Raw genomic sequence first — 20,338 nt, 5'->3', positions numbered from 1 at the left:
CGGGGTCGCGAACGCGGCGCGCCGGGGCCGGGGGGCGGATCAGGGCAGCACGTGTCAAACCCCCGTTTTTTAAGGAACGGGTAGATTGTACCCTTTCCCCCCTCTATTATTTGTGTGTGTTTGTGTATAATAAACAGATTTACGTTTAGGTTTTTATTTGTTTATCTCGCATATTATGTCATGTTTGAGATAAACACACTACATCCTTTATTACACATCACGTATACAAGACAATATAGGATCTATATGTGTAGGTATATCCTGTAAAGCAGTATATATGCCAAAATAGCACACAATATGCTAAAATGGCATATGACAGCACGTATGCTATTTTGTAGGTAGGACCAGCCCTCCGCCATGGACTTTCCACATTCACATCATCATCATGGTCCCACCTGCGGGGACAATACAGGGACCCCCCCAGTACTGCCCACCTTGCCCAGAATCGCCCTCGTGAGCCATAACTATGACTTCATCTTTTTTACCTATTTATGCCTGAAGGATGGGGCTTGAACACATTTGAAGCACGGAGCACAGCCTGGTTTGAGGCACATGTGCACAAAGTGGTGGAGAATGGCAGGATTGTCACCAGATCTTTGAAACTACTGCGGCCATAGATGGAAACTTTTATCTTTTAGGGGAAAACTAACACAGCGGCCTCGTTTTCTGCAAACCCTTGCTTTCTGGTACAGTGAATTTGCTTGCCACCACCATCTGCAGCCCCATATTCCTTGAACAAAGCCTGACTCCAGCGCTCCACCACCACCTTCCATCCCCAGGGCTACCCCAAACACCATCCCCAAACCCATTTATTCTTCATATTTGGCTGGGGACTCCTCCAGCCCTATACCAGAGAGTTTCCCCTGTCCCAGCCATGCTCAAGAGCTGCACCACCTTGATGCAAAAATAGTGTGCCCTGTGCAAGTCTGACCCAGCAGCAGCAGGGATGTCCAGCAGTGTTCCCCACACTTTTGGGTTGAAACAGGAAAGAATAGGGATGCTCAGACTCTCGATGCTTTGGCATAAGGGAAGGCTGTCATTAAGCTTGGCCCCTTTGCTGGGGAGTCTCCATTTGCTGGGAGAAGTCTTGGCTATGGAAAAATAAAAATAACATGTGTTTCTGTTTGCTTTGGGATTTGCCCGGAGCAGAGCATCTTGGCGGAGGGCTCCAGGCGATGGCACTGCTGCTCCGCTGGCTCAGGCACTGCTTTTCCCAGCAGCTGACCTCGCATCCCACTCCTGTCCCCACCAGCCACATCGATCCCGACGGCTCTTTGTTGCCCCCAGCTCCATGCCGGCATCACTTTGACATTTGGACATCTGAGAGAAACGTTGTCCTCACCTTTTGCTCCTATTCCCAATTATCTCGTGCTTTTTGGGAGGTGAGGGGGGGGAGCAAAGCAGGCGGCAGCTTGTGATGGTGCTGGCAGGAGACCTTCCGTTAGCACCGGCGGGGTTGGGGTCAGAGCATCCTGGATTGCCACCATGGAGCATGTGTATTTGGGAAAGCTTCATCTTGTGGTGGTTGCAATCCTCCATTCCCCCGATGCGATCCTCCTTCCTGGTGGCAGGCGGGAAGGCACGAGCCAGTCCCCAGCACCGCTCGCCGTCCTGGGCCTGGGCAGAACTGCAGCCTCTGTGCGTGCTCCTTCTCTCTGTGGGGCAATCATTTCATTTTGGGGAAAAAAAGCAATAAAAATGGAGCAGATGAGAGGTTTCCGCGAGAGGGCACTAGATGCAAGAGAAACTGCCTAAAAAGTCCGAGGAAACGACCTGGCGCTGTGGTTGCCGCCAAACATCCCGCTGTCCCTTTCATGCAAGAAACTTTCCATTTCGTGGCAGTTAGGCTTTTTTTTTTTTGTATTTTTAGTTGCAGGATTTCATTAAGCTTTTGGGACAGTGAAGGAAGCTTTGCTTTCCAGTTTGGCTAGCTGAGCCTCCCAAAGCCACCAGGACCAATCTGGAAGCAATGCCTTGGTGTGGGGGCAGCTGGAAAAGCTGTTTCTTCTCTATTTTTTTATTCTTCCCTCCACCCCTCTCTGGTCACCTTTATTTAACACCCCACAGGACATCTCCCGGCGAGACCCGGGATGCTGCGGTCACCATGTTCCATGCACGCTCCAGCTCAGCCAGCATGATGCACCAAGCCAAGCTGCACACTTCAGCCACCAAGGGGGATGTGCTTCTCTGTGGAGTCTCCTACCAAGCTGAAAAATCCCACTACTGATGGAAACTTGCTCCGTGCCAACCGCTTCGGTGCCCTGCGTTGGCTTACCATGGTATTTTATTTCCTCCATGTGTGAGAGCTGCAAACCCTGTGGTTGCAAGAGCTGGGGATGCTGCCACAGAAGCTTGGCAGGGTCTTCAGACCCCTTCCCTGCCCCATAAGCAAAGAGTTCACCTTCCCAGTGTCATGGCTGGGAGGTGAACCCTTTGAGCGAGTGCTCTGATGGCCTCCCTTGCCTTCCTTTCTTGACCAACACAGTTTTGCTCAGCCTTGGGGCAGAGGGTGGTTGCAGAAGGCTTTAACCAGCTTCTCGGCAGTGGGCCAGGAGATGACGACTGCTGGGCATGTCCAAAGAACCCAAATACTTGCTTTCGGAGGGGCTGAGGCTGGTTAATAGGGGAGCATGGCCCCAGGTCCCCAGCCGGTGCAAAGTAAGGTGGCACAACCATAGCTGGAGGGGTGTCACCAGTGGGTCAGTTTCAACGTTAGGAACTAAATTCATTAAGAAAATTAGAATGTGGAGGTTTGCTTTCGTCACAGGCCAAGAAGACCAAGTGTATTTTAATTCTGACATCCAGCAGCTCAGACTTTTCAGTGTGAAGACTTAACTTGCAACAAAACCAGCCCTTTGCAAACAAGGAAACTCCCGAGTATGTAGGCAAACCGTGGCTGCTCGCTCCTGCAGAGCAGCTCCCCATCCTATCCCACAAAGGGGTCTCCTTTCGCACAGCTTTGCAAAGCCTGGAGCACGGCAGGCTTCAGGACCAGAAACCAAACATAAAAACACCACAGCAGCACCCTGACATCACTACATTACCCCCTTCAGAGTAAATTTGCTGCAGTACAGCTCTTCACAAGCAGAAATTATGAAGCCACGTGGGTCAGGCTGATGTCCCACTGCCCTGCCGACACTTGTTTTATCCCGTGGAGAATGGCTTCTGTTGAAGTGTAAAGTTTCTTGAAAAATGATAAATTCAGCCCAAACCCGCCCTTTTGCATGCACGTGCTGTATCCTCCCTCTCTCTTTTTCCCCTTTTCCAAAGCTGTTTAAGGCTCTCACAACATTTTCAGGGAGGAAACATGCTAGAAGGAAATACACTTCTTTCTGCTTGCTATATGCTTTTTGCACCACCAAAATAAAATACAGCAGATCTGTTGTATTTCCAGGATTATTATAAAACTGGGAGGTTTGGATGCTGTTCCTGGGGTTGTCTGGAGCCAGTGCAGGATGATGTTGGCCCCTGTATGGTCCAACACCTTTGGACGGTGACTAAGACCGGGTAAGCTAGCATCCTGGGAAATCATGGGGTAATTTGTTTTATTCAGGAGCTTCTTTTCGATTCAGGCACCAAAAGAAGAGGCCAGCCTTGGAAAACAGCTGAGCACATTGGAAAATCCAGCCCATCGGTAAAGCCAACCCAGTTAAATTGACGGCAAAACTCCTTGACTTGAAAGGATCCTGATTTTTCTTTGGCCCACGGGCTTGAAAAGCACTTTAAGACATGGCCGCCAGCTGTTGCAGAAGTGTAAAGTAAATTTAATGTCATTTTTATTCAGCTCCTGGTCACAATGGCATGAAAATCTCAGCAACTCGTTTGTGCCTTGCATGAATTTTAATGCAGCAAGGGGATAGATTCTGGTTCTGCTGTCCTGGACAGTCCCAACGAGCCATTGGGTGCTTTCAAAGTGGTTTTCAAAGCAATACCAAGGCATTTCCAAGGAAGATTAACAGAGATGTTGTGACAGGGCTTTATTTTCCTGGTCATTTCCATGTGTTGCCTGTGATCTGGAGGTACCCTCTGGAAAGACGATTACAAGAGGTTTCCCTTTCTCATTGGCTTCAAAAGCTTTTCAGTGGAACAAAAGAATCACGATGGGGAAAATAAGATGTAACATGGTGATATAGAACAATAGGAAATTTAATTTAATGAGAAAGTTAAAGAAAATGGTGCTAAAGGGTCAAGTTGAACCTCTCCACACCCTTCCCGATGCCCTCAGTACCCTGATTTATATTAGCTTTGCATGATCTCAGCAAAGGCTGTATCTAAATACATTATTTCCTTCCATGACATCAAAGCTCGTTTTACACCAGTCATCAAAGGGGACAAACGCCTCGTTTCTAGGAGTTGCACCCAGCAGAAAGGAAATGGCGAGTAGCGGATGGGAAATTAGCATTTCTTTTTCCCAAACAATTTTTTTTTTTATTATCATTTAATTTTGATAGGGGCATTGGTTCCAAGTCCAATAAACAAGAAGCTCTCCGGGATTTTATTTTTTTTTTTTTTGCATTCCTCATCCTCCGTTTTTCAACTCCAAGCTGAGGTCTCAGTTATATGGGTGTTTACCATAGCATTGTGGTATAAGTAAAGGAAAATCCCTAAATTAGGGAGGCTGCAGAGCTGGGAGGATACATAGTGACCAGTGTGGTATGAGGTTCTGAGGGTTATCCAGCTGTCCATGCCTATCGGGCTGTGCGTCCTTCTGCTGCTGCTCTGGAGAAAACCACCCCCTAAGCTGAGATTTGGGGGTCAGCTGAGTCCCTTTCTGCCCACCCTGAATACCTCCATCCGCCTCCTCTTGTTTTTCCCAGAAATAAGCAAGAGCAATGGCTTCTGCCAGCGGGTCTGGAGGCAAAGATTGCCCTTTCTTAACCTGCCAAGGGGAAAAGAGACCCTGTGTGTATTTAACCTAAACTTTGTTTTTATGACTTTCTAGGCACGTCTATGCATTTTCCTGGGTTTGTTTTGTTCTGCAGGATCCTCAGCCAAGTTTCTGTCCCCTCCCTGGTTCCTGGGCCAGCAGTTCTTGTTCTCCGCCTATGTTAATCCTCTACGGTGAAGACCTTTGGTAACTTTGAGCAACATAACAGCTTTTCTCCTTGCTGCATCTCCCACCACACTGCTTCCTCACTTGGAAATCCCTGAAATTCCCCAAATTTGAGGGGATGAAGCGGGGGTATCCCCGGTCCAGTGTAGGGTGTTTGGAGGGGATCAAGCATCCAGCATGGGACATTTGGGGGGATGGAGTGGGAGGATCCCAGGTCAAGCATGGGTTGTTTGGGGTGTGGAGTGGAGAGTCCCTGGTCTAATATCGGGCATTTGGGGATGGACCAGGGACCCCCCTGATCCAACACAGGGTGTTAGAGATTATGAAGTGGGGGGTGGGGGCATCCCTGGCGCAGTAGTGAGAATTTGGGGGATGGAGCATCCTTGTGCAGGAGCTCCTCAGCAGTCTGCAGCCACTCTCCAACCAATTCCCTTACCAGCAGGACAGGATGCACAAGGCATCTCAGGGGTCCTGCTCACACTGTGAGCTTGGAGGCTTCATCACGGCCCCGTGGCCTCCTTTGGCATCCCAACTTGTGCTGGAGCTGGTTGGGGACACACCTCTGGCCCAAGCTGCTCCATGGCATCAGCTGCCTGTGAGGTGGGATGAGCCTCCTGTGCCAGGGAGGGAGATGGTCCTGCAGAAACCTCTGCCCAGTTTAGTATACCCCATCTTAACAGGAGCATGATGCATTGCCGTGTCTCCTGGGGGATGCTTTTAAATCTGTTAATCTCCTGTAATCGCACACGTGTTAAAAAACACCTGTTCCCCCTGCAAAGCCACTGGGATACCAGGCAAGGGTTTGGGTGAGTGTAATAAAAGACACAATTAGAAAGGCGGGCTTTGATCTCCAGGAGGTAAGGAGTTCAGGCAGCTGTGCCGAAACCACTCCCGCAGTCACTCTTCTACTTCGGTAACATCCTAACAAAGAAGATCTTGTGTCCGCGGCGCCTCGTTACGGTCCTTCTTCCCAGCCTGCGGCCACCTGTCCTTCCCCACCACCAAAGCGTGCTGCCTTTGGGGTTCCCTCCTCATTGCTGCTAGCGGAGGGGGGCGAATCAGATTTCACGGCCCTGACGCTTGCTGATAGCTGCCGGGCTTTGCTCTCGATTACTCAAAGTCCGCGCTGCAATGGCCCCTTTGTTCCTGCAGCCCTGCCTGCCAACAGCTGGGTTCTCCATCCAGCTGTGCCGGGATGCAGGCGAGGGAGTGGGGAGGCAGCCAGGATGCAGGTCGTTGCCTGGGACCCCACGTGCACATCCCTGAGGGCCCCGAGGGAGGGATGTGTCCCATTCTGTGTGGGGAGAAGAGCTCCCGCTCCATCCGACCTGCATCCCACATAAGGATGCTGTCGGCTAAAGAGCTGGACCAGAAGAGATCGAGGATTAAAGCTTCTTCTGATGAGGTGCCTCTGTGAGATGGGAAGAGGAAATGTGTGGCTTGTTTTGTCTTTGATTTCGAAGGATCAGATCAAATCTGTGTCCTATTAGCAGGATCAAAAAGCCAGAAATGGCACCATGATGTCCAGGGGCTGTAGGAATCGTTACATCAGACCCTGGGTAGCTCTGCACATGGAAGAAGCAAGAGTGAGATGCTGACATCTTGCTGCACCCAGCAGTTTTCTGTCCATTTTCAACGTTAGCTTTTCTCTCTGAGCCTTTCCAAGGTTCTATAGTTATATTGCAGCCCCCTGCACTCTTAGCCCCCTCCTCCCCCCAAATACCTCAGGCTGTCACCACAGGGTCCTGAAGCAGACCCTGCCTTTCAGCTGGGCCACCATGGGGACCATGCATTATGCCAAAGACTTCTTTTTCCCCTATTAACTACACCATCTCTGCATCCAAGGATGCACTGTCCTGGGCTGCAAGCAGCTGCTCTTTCAAATCCTGTGGCAAAAAAGCAGAGCAGAAATTAAAGCTATATTTAGCATCTTTCGCAGCAGAGTTGGGGCACCAGTGACCCAACTTCTGTTCTGCAAGCTGAGAGCTGGAGAGGGACATGGTGGGACAAGATATTTGATTTCTCATCCAAAGAGACTTTCTCTGGCTTTACACCAGCACTGGTAAAGCAGAATTTAATCTTGGGGGGAAGGTTGTAACTCCCTGTGTTGACTTTCAGCCTGAGCCAGCCCTGTTGGTGCTCACTGTGTTTCCCAAGGAGCCAGGGAATGGCAGCCCAAAGCCAAGTCCAGGCCACCAGGCTGCCTTTAGGAGAAGACATGCTTGTCTCTCCCAGTGACTGTCCTGGAAAGCCTGAGCTTTCTTCTCTGAATCAGCAATACCCCCGGGTCTGTTAAACCTTGAATAACTGAAGCACTAGAGGTTGCATTGCTCTGGAAAGTCTTGCCTTGGCAGGAGCACAAAATCAAGCCTCACAGGTCCTTTCCGTCCCTAATTTCCACAGGTCTTTGTCAGCAGGACAGTGAGGGGAAGTACTTCTTAAAACAAGGACGGGGGTAAAAAAAAATAATCTGGTCTTTTGCCATGTATTTCCCATAAACACTGGAATAAGGCGGGTCTGAAAAGGAAGAAAGATGGATATAAAACAACAGGGGAAAAAAACCCAAAACTTGGGAAATGAAATCAGGCATGCCACACAGAACAAATATTTCACAGCACAGGCAGGCACACCCAGGCTTTTGGTCCTAGCCCTTGTGATGGAGAGGTCACTTCCCATTTCCCGGTGGCTTCCTGTGCTGGGAGGCGAGGATGTCCCCAGCACTCCCCTCCCATCTCACACAGGACATGTTCCTGCACTCTGCAACAGCGAGGTCTTGAAGAGCCCACATGCCTCAAGGACCATAATTTTGCAGCATCTTTGCTTCAGCCCTCCATGTGTGTGGTAGGAATTCCTCCCTCTGTTCCTCACCACCTGCGCTGGTCTGGAGAGGGTCCTGACCCATTTCCGTGGTCATGGGGGTCTGTCACCTCCATGGGGATGTGGGGATGGGGATCAGACCTGCCACGCTGCGTGTCTCCAAAGGGACAGGGGAAGGGTTGTTGCCACCAGACTCATGCAGCCCACCAACACTGCCTCACATGACTCATGGTTTGCTCAGGTTGTCCCTAAAGTTTGCTTCAGGCACTGCTTCCCAGGTGAAAAAAACAAAACCCATTATCTCCCTCCCCCCGCCTTTTCTTTTTATGGAAAAATGCAGAAGAAAGCGAATCCAAGAAGGAATGACAAAGACACTTTCAACTCATGGGGGAAAAAAAAAAAGTTTATTACCATGATCCAACATGATTTTCACTGGGTGTCTGGTGCAGAATAAAGGGGGAATCTCCTCCCCATGCGTCCCAGCCGCCTGCTCCTTGCTGGCTGCGGGAGGAGAGCACAAGTTTTTCATTAGAGAAGTTTGGGATTCATAACAAACTTTGTACATTTTTATAAATATTTCGTATCTCAAGGAGGGCAAATGTGCTCTGGGAGAGGTTTTGTTTAACTGAAAAGCAAATCTTCCATCTACCGTGGGGGATATGTGCCCATTACAAAGGGATGTGGGGTGTGAGCAGAAAATCTCCTTGAGCCGCCCTACTCTTTGGGCTGTCTTTTGTGTACTGAGGTGGGAATTTTTCCTTGCTCTCTGCAATATCCTCTGCAATATGTCGAACAAGTGCAAATCTCCCCCTCAAAGCTGAAAAGGCTGTGGATGTACCTTTATCTGTGGTACAGTTGGGTTTTATTCTTTATTAATTTCTCCTGGGAAGGACAGGCTGGCCAGTTGGTCCCAGGTGAGATCATGATTTTGTGTAAAATGATGTTTTCTTGGGGAAGAAAAGATGAAGGAGAGTGAAAGGAAAAGGTGGAGACACAGAGACCATGAGCTGGGCAGACCCTGAGCCAGGGAACATGCACCAAGATCAAAGCGACCTCGGCAAGGCTGGAGATCTGTCTCTACAAGTCACTGCCAGTGCCATGGAAGGATCCCTTGATGTAGGAGAATCCTTGATGCCGGTGATGTGGGACAATCCCTCCACCTCCTTCTGACATTTTCTCCAGATCTTAGGCTTTTGCAGGATTTTTGTTGTGGCATTGGATGTGCCAAAAAAATTATCAGAGGGACCTGGACCAAGCTAGGCTTATCCAGAGCCCACCAGCAAGCACCAGTCTCTGAGCATATTACCCATGTCCCAAAGTAATAGTGTCACTGCCAAAGCATTCAAGACAGAGGACCCCTGCCAGGTGTGGTGGGATGTAGGAGGGATGTCCAGCAGGGCAGAGGATTGTGCTTGCAGCTTGTGCTGCGGGCAGCAAACGCTACTGCTTGCTGCAACTGCTCCTTACCTCTGGCTGTCACGGTGCAGGGCTCTGAAGCAGGCAAAAACCATCTCTAAAACAAATCATTTGAGGAGCATAAAATCTGAGCCTTAAAGAGGAGGTTGAGCCGGAAAAAGTGCAATACATGTATGGACTAAGCATCGTCAGATGCATCTATGAACTAAGCATCATTAGATGTGGATGAGGAGCAAAGAGATTAAAAAGGAGGTTAAATATAGGTCTTTAAGGTTGGGTTTCCCATCACTAGGCAGACATGAGCCCACTAGTGCTGCGGGACACCCCACAGGAACCATTTGCAGAGAGCTGGCAAGGGGGGCAGTAAGCCACAGCCATCATAATCCCCATTGTAAATCTGCCTCCGTGTCAGAAAGGATAAAGTTGGACATAGCCAGCTGGAAAAAAATCCCTGGAGCGTTGAGTAAAAGCTCGCCAGGCAATTAGCATCGCTCATACATGTCATCTGCACTGACGCAGCCTGGTCTGGGTGCACAGCACTGCCTTGGGGTGAAATAGGCTCCTGCCATAACCACCCTTTGATGGAGGGGAAACTGAGGCACAGCCACTGGCTCAGCTTGGTCCGAAGATGGGACTTCACTTTTCTTAATAATTTCCTAATCGGCCTGATGGGACAACATGTGTACAGGATTTTGGGCATACCGACCCTAGTCCTGCTCTCTGCTTCTTGCGGGAAACAGCCCCTTTTACATCAGTAACACGACAGCAGTGTAGGGAGACAGGCTTTTAGCACAGGCTGAGCCATCAAATTTAAAAGGAACATGAAAATCAATGAAGTAAAGTCAGTTGTTTAAAAGACTGAAGCAATATCAGCCAGCATTGAAATAATTTTCTAAAAAAAGAGATATGCACACTCCATAAATGAGGAACTGGAAAAGTTTATGACAATAACAGCGTCAAGAGTATAATTGTTTGATCAATTTTACTCAAATGGTTTCCAGACTAATGGCTGAAGCAGGAGACCAATAAACAGGATCTCTAAATTCAGCTTTCATTTCTGCCTCTGAACTGGCACGAGACATCGCATGAGCGCTGCAGAAAGGCCTAACCTCCAGAAAAGCTCAATGCAAAAGCCCATCTGGCCTTGGAAAAGCCAGCTAACTCCATCCAAGCCTCCGCTTTGCCACAGGAGACATCTCCCAGTCATCAGCAGGGATGGCTGAGAAATTAAATCCTTTCTTCACCTGCCAAACGCTGCAAGCAGAATTACCTTTCGATGCAAGCATTTCTGCAGAGTGTTTGGGGGTTTTCCTTTTGGCCTGTAAGAGCTTCCAGAGAGCAATGCCAGTGGAAAATAGCCACTCAAAAAGAAACAGAAAGTTGTTCTGTTTCCCCTCCTTTGTATAATCTTAGCAAATCATTGCTAAGTCACAACATTCCCAGCTTCTTTGAATGTCACTATTGCTGGGAAAGATTTTCCCTGTGTTAGTCTGTGTTTTGCCACTCTGATGTGGTTTAGCCTAGCAATGTCATACCCATCGTACCTTAATTCTGACAAAGCCTCTTTGGAGATGGCAATGAAGCCTCCACCATTAAAGATGTGAGCCCTCTCCCAATGGAGATTGTTTTCTGCACATCCCGTTCCACTCCCCTCCCTCTTCACACCCTTCCCTTCACAGTTGCTGGCACTTAAGTGCTCTGAACAGAGAATTTCTTCAGCAAAAAAGTGTTTGAAACTGGACTGAGACCGTCCTATCCATCTTTTCCAGAGGGCTGGGGGGACCGCGGCAGGACAAACCAGCCCCACCACTGCTCAGGACAGGACCCTCCAGGAGCTCTTCTCAGGGGGATATTCCGTGATGCACCCAGTATCTCCACATTTCACTTAACTATTTAATTTAAGCTGTGGAGCTATTTATTCTGTAAGAACACTCTGCTTTTATTAGCCGTTTATTTACAGTACGTGGCATTCCCCACACGCATGACCTGCTGGCGAGCAGAGGAGGAGGCTGTTTATTTTGGAGCCTTGTCCGATTTACACTAACCACTGAGCAGGGACCCATAAAAAGGCTGGCAAGCAGAACAGAGCCAGCCCATGGGCTCTGACAACACAACCGTTATAAGGTCCTATGCACCCCTCCCCTATAAAAGGGGAGGGATGTGGTCTGGGAGCACAGCTGATTTGTGTGGGTCTTTTTTTAATGTATGTCCCATGGGTGGGAGCTAGCTGGGAGGCATAGAGCCAGTTACCCCACACCACTGCTCCCCATCACATCCCTTCCCACAGGGTGTGCAAAGCTGGGGGGAGAAGAGATGCAGGCATATCTCCTCAGGAGGGATCTGGCTGTAGGCACAGGGAAAACACTGGCTTGGGGATTGAAAAGAAGGGTCAGTCCCGTGTTTGGGTTTGTTTGGCACGATGGGATGTCAGATTTCCTCACCGTGCCTCAGTTTCCCCCCTGAGAAGTGAGATGGTCCTGCTTTGTACAGAGACCCATAGACAAAAAGACATGACGCAAATGCTCACCAAATGCTCAGCAGCACCACTGGCTCCAGCAGAAGCTTGCTGCTTTTTCACCCCATTCACAAATACTCATCATTTTTGCTTTACGAGGACAAAACTAAGATTAAGGAATTGTTTCGCAGGATGCATTTCCCTCTGTGGCACCCCAAAGTGCTCTTAGGGAACCCTGAAACACCAAACATCTGGGCACAGCAACAAATAATAAAAAACCACTGTAAGTTCATTGTTTAGCAGCCTTTTATAATCCATCCAATGATTTTTAAATAAACTGGATGGAAAATAATGGAAATTTCAGGCCCTGGAACCCATTATTCCTGCATGCCAAGCCCAATGCTGCTAAGTGCAACAAGGACCCTGAAGTTAATGAAATTCCTGCCTGAACAAACTTTTATCATGCTGTTTAGTAAAATGACTTGTGCATCATAAAAGCAACATCACTCAAGCTGTTAAAATGTCTTCTGTGGAAAGTAAGGCAAAGGAGCAGGAGGAATATATTTGTTAAATTACATATAACCAGTAATATATATTTAAAATATATCTTTATTAGGTTACTGGAGGTTGTTGAGTTTAAAGCATGAGGGTGAATTGATCAACTGCTGTGCCAGCAATTGAAGTCTCCCATTTGAATGGGAGGCTGAAAAATTTTAACTGATTTTCATACAAAATATCCATCCATCACCCCACCATGTCTGGAAAGGCTCCATTTCCAGAGCAGTTTTCTGTAAAAAAATGTTTCATTGACAGTCAAATGAATAAATAACCAAATCACTTCAAAGCCCCCAAAGGAGCATTTTTTTTTTTTAAGAACGCATTTTAGATTACAGGATCCGCCTCATTTCTAAAATTCCTGATAATCTTCCCATTCTGACCAAAGATCTGTTTTGCACGAGAGGAGCTTCACAGACAGCAAACCTTCCAGCCGGCCCTAATTAAGTTCTGCTTCGTCCCAATGAAGCACATTTCTAGAGCTGTATTTTCAAAGCCCTTGTATCTGCTCCAGTTTCCCTCCAAATGGCTGGAAAACACCCTCCGAGGGCTAGTGAGCCCTGATTGCTTCTGAAAGCCCTCACAGGTGATATGTATTGATTATTGACATCGTATCCTGCTTTTTCCCAGGGGACATGTAGGACCAATTTATCCTTTTTTTGTGCTGGATAGGAGTTGGAAAGTCTGGGAGTGTTAATTTTAAGCTCAGTTTATTCCACCTCTCCCTCCCCCTCTCCCCCGCCTTAAAGTTTTTTAAAGAATTTAGCTGGAATTTATTTTCAAGGTCACTTATGCACAGTGCCTGTGAGTAATCTACCCTGGCTGGCTGGATAACTTTGGGTGTCATTTATCATTTCCCCTCTTCTTTTATTTATAGAGCTGATTATAGAATTGCATCCAGAGCCAAGGGCTCCCTTGAAGTCAATGAGGTTGTGCCAGTTTACACCTGCAAAGGAGGCAAGGGACATGTTTTCAGAAGGACTCATTGATGCAAGGAGCCTTCTCCTGCAGGGAAAGGGCACAGCAAGAGGTGGACAACACCCAGCATCACCTGGCTTTAAGCACGTGGCTAACCCTTAATGAAGTGCAAGGGACATAGACCCATGCCCGCATGCTTTTTGAATAAAGGTGCACCCATGCAAGCCTGGATCTGGGCTCAGAAGAGATGTAAAGGCACTCACTGCATGGGGAACATTGAGGTGAGGGTGCCCAGGAGCCTGGAGATGGTGCAAGAAACTGTCATCTCCCTGACATGATTTTCGTCAGGGTCTCGGCAACCTTGAGGGCATCTGGGATAAGCAATAGGAGGCTATTACGTGTGAGATGAGGTAAAGAGATTTCTAGATTTCAGTCTGGGATAGAGACCCCCACCCCCTAGCAAACACCCCCAAAACCTGGCTGCTGCCCACACCTCTCCCTTCCCTGTGAAACCGCTGCTTTTTTGGGGAAGAAAACCATTTCCCCTGGCGAATGCTGGTCTGCTGTTGAGCAACAAAGGCATGGGAAGTATTTTGGACCGGAGTTTTAAGGGAGGTTTCTTGGAAGAAATCACTTTTTCTCCTTCTGCTCCACTGACATAAACCTGGAGGGCTTGCTGTGTTCCCCCCCCCACTTAACATCATTGGATTTGTCACTCGCAAGCCCATACTTTGGAAGACACCAGATCTGCAAAGTCCCAGACCCAGCTCCATCCCACCTACGGGTTATTTAGGTCTCCGGGTGCCCCCGCAATGCCCCATTAGTCTTTGCAGCCGTCCTACAGCTCAAAAAATATGAGCTGTGGAATGTAGGCAGATGGAAAAACACCAGCAGGAGGGTGGTCAGTTGATGTCTTTAACACCTGCAGAGGTTTCCGCCTGGAGGATGGGTGGAGGGATGAACACCTCGTGCCATTCCCGGGTGGAGCGGAGGATGGCGCGTGCCTGAGATCACGACATGGCCATCTCCCGACAAGTGCTGCTCCCCACGCAGGCTTCTCCCCAACACATCATAATTTTTGCCACAGGCTTAAGCCACCAGCAGGTCTTTTTACAGTCTTCTCCATCGCCTCTGAAACTACCTGAGGCTGATCTTGAGCAGCTCTCTTCTCTTTAGAAAATAATCTTAAAAGGCAGAGGAAGATCTCCCAAATGATGGGAGATCATCATTTCCCAGATGATTTCTGTCCAAAAAAAAAAAAGAAAAAAAGCTGGACAGATGCCTCCTCCAGCACTTCTGGAGGAGATTGCTCTTATGGGTGGTGGCAATCATGGGAAGTGTCTGCAGTCCAGGGGCAGCTCTGATGGGACCGGCAATAGCCCTGATGCAAAGCCAAGAGGCAGCTCACCCAGTCCACACTCACCATGCACCAAAAGCTCATTTGACTGAAAGAGCCTGCCAAGGTGCTTGTTTTAGCAGTGGGCTGGTGGTGCCTTGGTTGACTCCTCCATGGGATTGGCATGATTGCCTGTTCCTCCAGGTTTGCCTGCAACGTTAAGGGTTTGCTAAGTCCTTGGGAGCTCAACCTGCAGATGAGCACTGTGTTAAAATTAGTCCAAGCCTGAGACTGATTAAGAGAGGGGTCAGAAATCCCCAGGAGGGAATGTGAAAAGATGGGTATGTGTTTATGCATCAATGAAAAAATGTCATTGATGCTGCCTCTCCCCATTGCTGTGAGTTGTTGATCTCCTCCGGACTGCATCAGGCCCCAAGCATGACAGGAATGGTTCAGCTTGCACCACCAGCTGGATGTTTTGATGCTGACATCAGCTCTGCTTAGCTGCTGGGTCCCTGGTGTAAAGGCAGAGCATGGCCCAGGGTGGCTGAGCTTGCTTGCATCCTGTCAACCAGAGGCGAGGAGGCCAAGCGAAGGAAATAATTGCCTTGTTTTCCAGCTCTGTGGGCAAGGGGACTGTGTGCAAAGGAGGACTGTAATGGCTGACAGCAATGCCTCTGACTAGCTGCCCCCAGGAAAGCTGCCAAGAGCTCAGCTGAAGAAAATGTGTGTTCCATCTCAGTTGGAGAAAACAAGGGATTTAGACTCTGTGTTCAAGAGGAGTGAGGAGCCCTCACCTCACAACTAAATCCAGCACCTTCTTCATCAGGGAAGAGTGAGAAAATGTCGTCCTGTCGTGAGTCCTTAACACAGCTGACACACCAGCCCTGGGGATGGATGGATGGATGGATGGGGCAAATGCTCCAGGTCCTCCCTGCCTCACATGTGGTAGCCAAGCATTCAGTAGTCCATGAATCTGCAGGGAAAAAAGGGCTCCATCTCATGAGGACTTATAGGTGAAGCAACCAGCCATCACAGTGCATTTTATGTGAAGGCAAGCGTTTCAGCTGGGACGTTCCCCACCTGCACTGAAAGTCATCAGTATCCAAACACTAGAAGTGTCTCCAGAGAGGGCAGAGGAGGAGGTGGTCCTGGAGAGCGTCAGGTTCATGGATGGGGAGCTCCTCTGGTTTTCTTTTCTGTTCTCGCTTTGCTGTTGAGCTTGTTCTCCTGAGGCAAGCACGTCTGACTGCAGCCAGGCAAAGATCCATCCTCAGGCCAGATGTCCAGGGCTTCCCAGACTGACCCTCAGTTGTCTGGAAGCGGCTCCGTGCTGGCTCCAGGGCAGGTGTGCTAAGAAAAAAACACTGACCCTACACTCTCCTTGTGGTCTCCCCAGGCCCCAGCAGGCAGGACCTGGTGTTCCCCGAACAGCATGTTCCCTGGGTCAGGGTCATCCCTGGCTTGTCCCAATCTGGCCCAGATATTCACGAGGCAGGTCCAGAAATAGGGGCCAGCACGGGAAGCAGCTGAGTGGGCTTGTTTCCAGACCGGTGCAGCTGGGGAAAGTTTATTTTACTAAGCTGCTACTGTCCCAGGGTTATTAAAGGCACACTTGGTGCATTAGCCCCTATTTAAGCCATGCTGGTGAAACTCAGGATGGGCCAAGCATCATGGCGAAGCTGGAGGAAATGCTTTTTTTTTTTTTTTGCTAAGTGAGCCTCAAAAAGATGTGTTGTCCCATTGCACCAAGTGCTGCTGCATCTTAGGCTCATCACCCACATCCATCCTTGCCGGCAGCACTGATCCCAACACCCCGAGCAGCGTCTTGCAGGGGCCGTGCTCCTGCTGCATGGATGGCTTGGCCTCAAGTCCCTGGAAAGGGACAGCCCCAGGAGTGCTGCACTGGCAAATGCATGGCAGCAGCCTCCCCGGGTGGGATTTCAGCCGCTGGCACCAGCATGTACGAGCCCACGGATTAAAATCATGCATCAGGCTTTAATTAATGTAACTCGATCCCAGCAGGCTCCGGCGCATCAGGGAACAGCATGCCCTCCCTTCCCGTCTCCTTCCCCTTCCAGTCGAGTGATTTACAGTGGGGCTGAGCAAAACACAGTCCACCCTAGGAAACCCTTTCACTGGTTGCAGCATCCCGCAGGGCTCACAGCTGACCCCAGGGGTGGCTGAGACCTTGCAGAGGCTTTGCACTTGTGACATTGGCAGGGAGATGAATTTGTTTGCTTGGGGCTTCCTTATCTGCCGCAGGCAGCAGGAAGCTCCCGGTGCCGGGGCCACAACAGTGCATGGTCTTGTGGCTGCCATCATGAACCCTCAAGGTCATTTTTTTAATGTGTTTTTAATGGCTGTGTTGGAATGTGCTGGACTGGCTCACCCTTAGCACAGCCTTTTGCAAAATCTACATTTTTGAACTAAGATTTTATTAGTGGTGTATATTTATAAACCCTGTGCATAGGGCTGATGCTGCCTTCATCCAGAAAAATCCTTGGTTCTCTCCTCAAATATGCTAGTACAAACCCCTGAGTACCTTATTAACTGTTGAAAAAGCTCAATAACAAGGAGCAGGTATCAGCCTAACAGGCCAGACAGATGCCTTCTCTGATACCCCTTGTATTATTTGTGTTTTAATCAGCCTATTCACCAAGTCAAGCACCTCCTACAGCCTAACCTGGAGTAACGCCAGGAGTACAACCCCTTATCTCCACGTAGCACGTGCTTTTCATCCTTATTTCTTGAGTACCTTCAAGTCCACGTGTTCTCCTACCCACCACAGTCCCGTAGCTTTTGTATTAGCTCAGGGCTGGACAAAGCACATCCAAGCAGGTTTAAAACACCATGGCTCAGATCCAGAAGTAAACAATAGTACAAGGCCAGACACTGCAGGAGCAGATCTTCAGATGACGGATACCTTTGAACAAGGATGGTGAGGCAGGCAGACAAGCAGAGAGATAATAATATTTACAGAGCCACAAGCCTTTGAGAGGAAGAAAATAAATGCTGGGTGACATAAGACATCTTAGGCTGCCCACATCATGCAAGGAGTGCCAATCCTGCTGCAAAAGAGCAGCTGTAACCATAAGACAGGAGCCATTCACCCCTCATTTCAAAGGGTGACCCTAAGAAAAGCCCCTCAGGGAATATACATCCACTGCCAGAAATGGATAGCTGGATACATGTAAATACATGCCAGGAATAAAGGTAAGTCTGTCTATATATAATAGTTTCATAAATCACTTTGTTTTCTCCTTCTTGCTGCCCTCTTCATGTTTCATTCATTGCCTTGTTTTCCTCTCACTTTCTGCCTGCAGTGCCTAATGTACAGGGCTCCAGCGCTGCCCTTACCAGCACAGTAATTAAGAAGCCTTTTCTTTGGTAAGAATTTGGAAATACTAAGTATTTTACCATTGCTGTCTCAGTACATAATATTCCCTTTTTGAGTACATTCCTTCAAAAAAAAAAAAAAGTTAGAATCAGGCACTGCGGCTGTGTGGGAGACAGCATCTGTCCCCAGCCTTCGATCCGGCTGTGGCAATTGGTATAACATCCCGGTCTCATCCTCGCTGTGGGGAAAAAGGGATTGCAGGAGTTGGCCAGGGCCCAGCTCCAAATGTAACTTTGGAAACAACTTGAGAAACTCCTGTAAATGAAATTCAGGGAAGAGCGCTGTGTCTGAGTCAGTCCTGGCAGAGAGGAATCTACCTCCGAATGGGGCTTTTCCCTTGTGTTTTCCTTCTGGCATCCTTCTAATATGACAGCAATTAAAAGCCCTGAAAAAGGATGGAAACAATTTGGAAGAGGTCTCTATTAGATTTGCTCTCATTAGCACTGCAGGCTATTTTTTCAGCTGCTAATTGACAGCTGCCTTCCATATGCAGTGTCAAAAATAAAAGCCCTGAGGCATTATACCAGGGTAATTTTAACCGGGGCTGTCTCATCAAGCATGTGAAGGAGCATGAGAAGGGAGGTGGTCACACAAGTCCACCATGGCCAAGCTGATGTAAGGCAGCTCCGATTTTGGGGATGCCATGCCCCGGCAAAGCACTGAGATGGGGTGCAAATGAGGACTTGGGACATGCCAGGTCTTCCTACCTCCTGTGAGACCACACCTGGTGGCATCGTGTGTGTCCACAGCAAAGAAGTGATGCCCTCATCACCCAGAGGGTTTTGAAGCCTGCATATTCAACAGCTGCCATGAAAGCACCAAGCATGTCTCCAGGGGCTTGGCTGGCTGCCCTGGGGCTGTCAGGGCAAATTTTATCATGGTGACAAGGGCTGTGACCACTCTCTGGACTTGCCCTGCCTTGGGAAAGCCATGGGAAGCCCTCCAAAGCCAAAGATTTCCACATGCAAAGCAGCCTCAGGAGCAATTGCTGCATCAGGACAAGTCCTTTGGGCTCCTCTGACCTTGAAGCGGTGGTCCCCCACCACCTCGTGGCCATGAAATCTCCCCCTGCTCTGCAGCACGAGTACAGAGCTTTGCCAAAAGAGTGCCCACCCAGCAGCACCATACAGTAAGTATATAGCACTGCCGAAGCGGACCCAGATTTTTTTGGTCACCTGGAAAGAGCAGTGAAATTCTTGTGCTGAAAGTCAGAAGCATAGTTTTAGCAAGAGACATGAAAGGAAGCCCACGTTACTAAGCACTGCCACCATTTCTCAATGAGATGAATGAGGAGAGAAAACAGATCAGCCCTTTCTGGCATGCCTTTTGCCTGCTGGTGTACTGTCTGTGGGTGTCATGGATGCTCTTTGCTGTTCTCAGAAAAATGTAGGGCTACACTGAACATAGCCAAGAGATGAATTGCCATAATTTTTTTGGTGAAGTATGCTTATTTTGCACTGAAAATCCATATAGGTGGGTTAGCCAGCAGAGCTGGACCTGAAAGGGAGATGGAAGCACCCGGATGGATGTCCAGACTCTTAGATGCCATGCAGTGAGCAAGTGGGTGGTAATGTGAGATGTTTGCTCAGTGGGTTTACACAGCAACAGCCTTGGAAATGACTGAAAAGCCAGGAAATGGAAAAAAAAAAAAAATCACTTTATGACAAAGTGGGCATTTCATTTCGTTGTTTAAACCAATCATTCATGAACTGTTGGTTTTACTTTAGCAAGCACTTCCCTGGCACCCAACCCAGACTTACTGCTTAGGGAGAACATTTATTACAATTTTTTTTACAGAAAGTGCTGAAATATTTCCAAATTTCAGCATGGGAGCTCACACTGAGTGTCTCAGACGTAAGAGGCTCCTGGACAGCTAAACTTGGACTTCATTCCTTGAGGCATGGGTAGCTCAACCATTGGATATGCCCCACCAGGATGCCTCTGCATCTGGCTGATATCACCTCAGCTTGAAACGTTGCTTTGGCTTTTCTTCTAGCTGAACTGCAAAAGTCAACAGTGGTAGGACCAGGGAGGGGAAAGCCAGCTGGGGACGGTGCCAGTCTAGCCCAGCTCTGGTGATGCCCGAGGAGATATGTCAGGTCAGTCTGTCTTTTCTTCAGAAAGAAATGAGATTGGTATGGGAAATCTATGCTGAAAGACTCTGTCTCGGTGTTAAATAGCTACTTTCACCTGCACCTTTGATCTTTGGGAAATTACACGTCTGACCACAGCTGCTGACTCCGCTAAGCAAATGCCAGCATCACCACGTGTCTCTTATTTCCCCTTTGAGCTTTCTAGGTCACGTCCAAATGAGACGGCTCTGTCCCCATACTATGGGGTGACCCCCTGGTGCCCAAGCCACAGCACCGTTGCTTGTCCTGGTCCTCT

The sequence above is a fragment of the Charadrius vociferus genome, unplaced genomic scaffold (genome assembly GCF_000708025.1).
Source record: "Charadrius vociferus isolate BGI_N301 unplaced genomic scaffold, ASM70802v2 scaffold136, whole genome shotgun sequence".
Lineage (NCBI taxonomy): Eukaryota > Metazoa > Chordata > Aves > Charadriiformes > Charadriidae > Charadrius > Charadrius vociferus.
Note: the sequence above shows the minus strand (reverse complement) of the source record.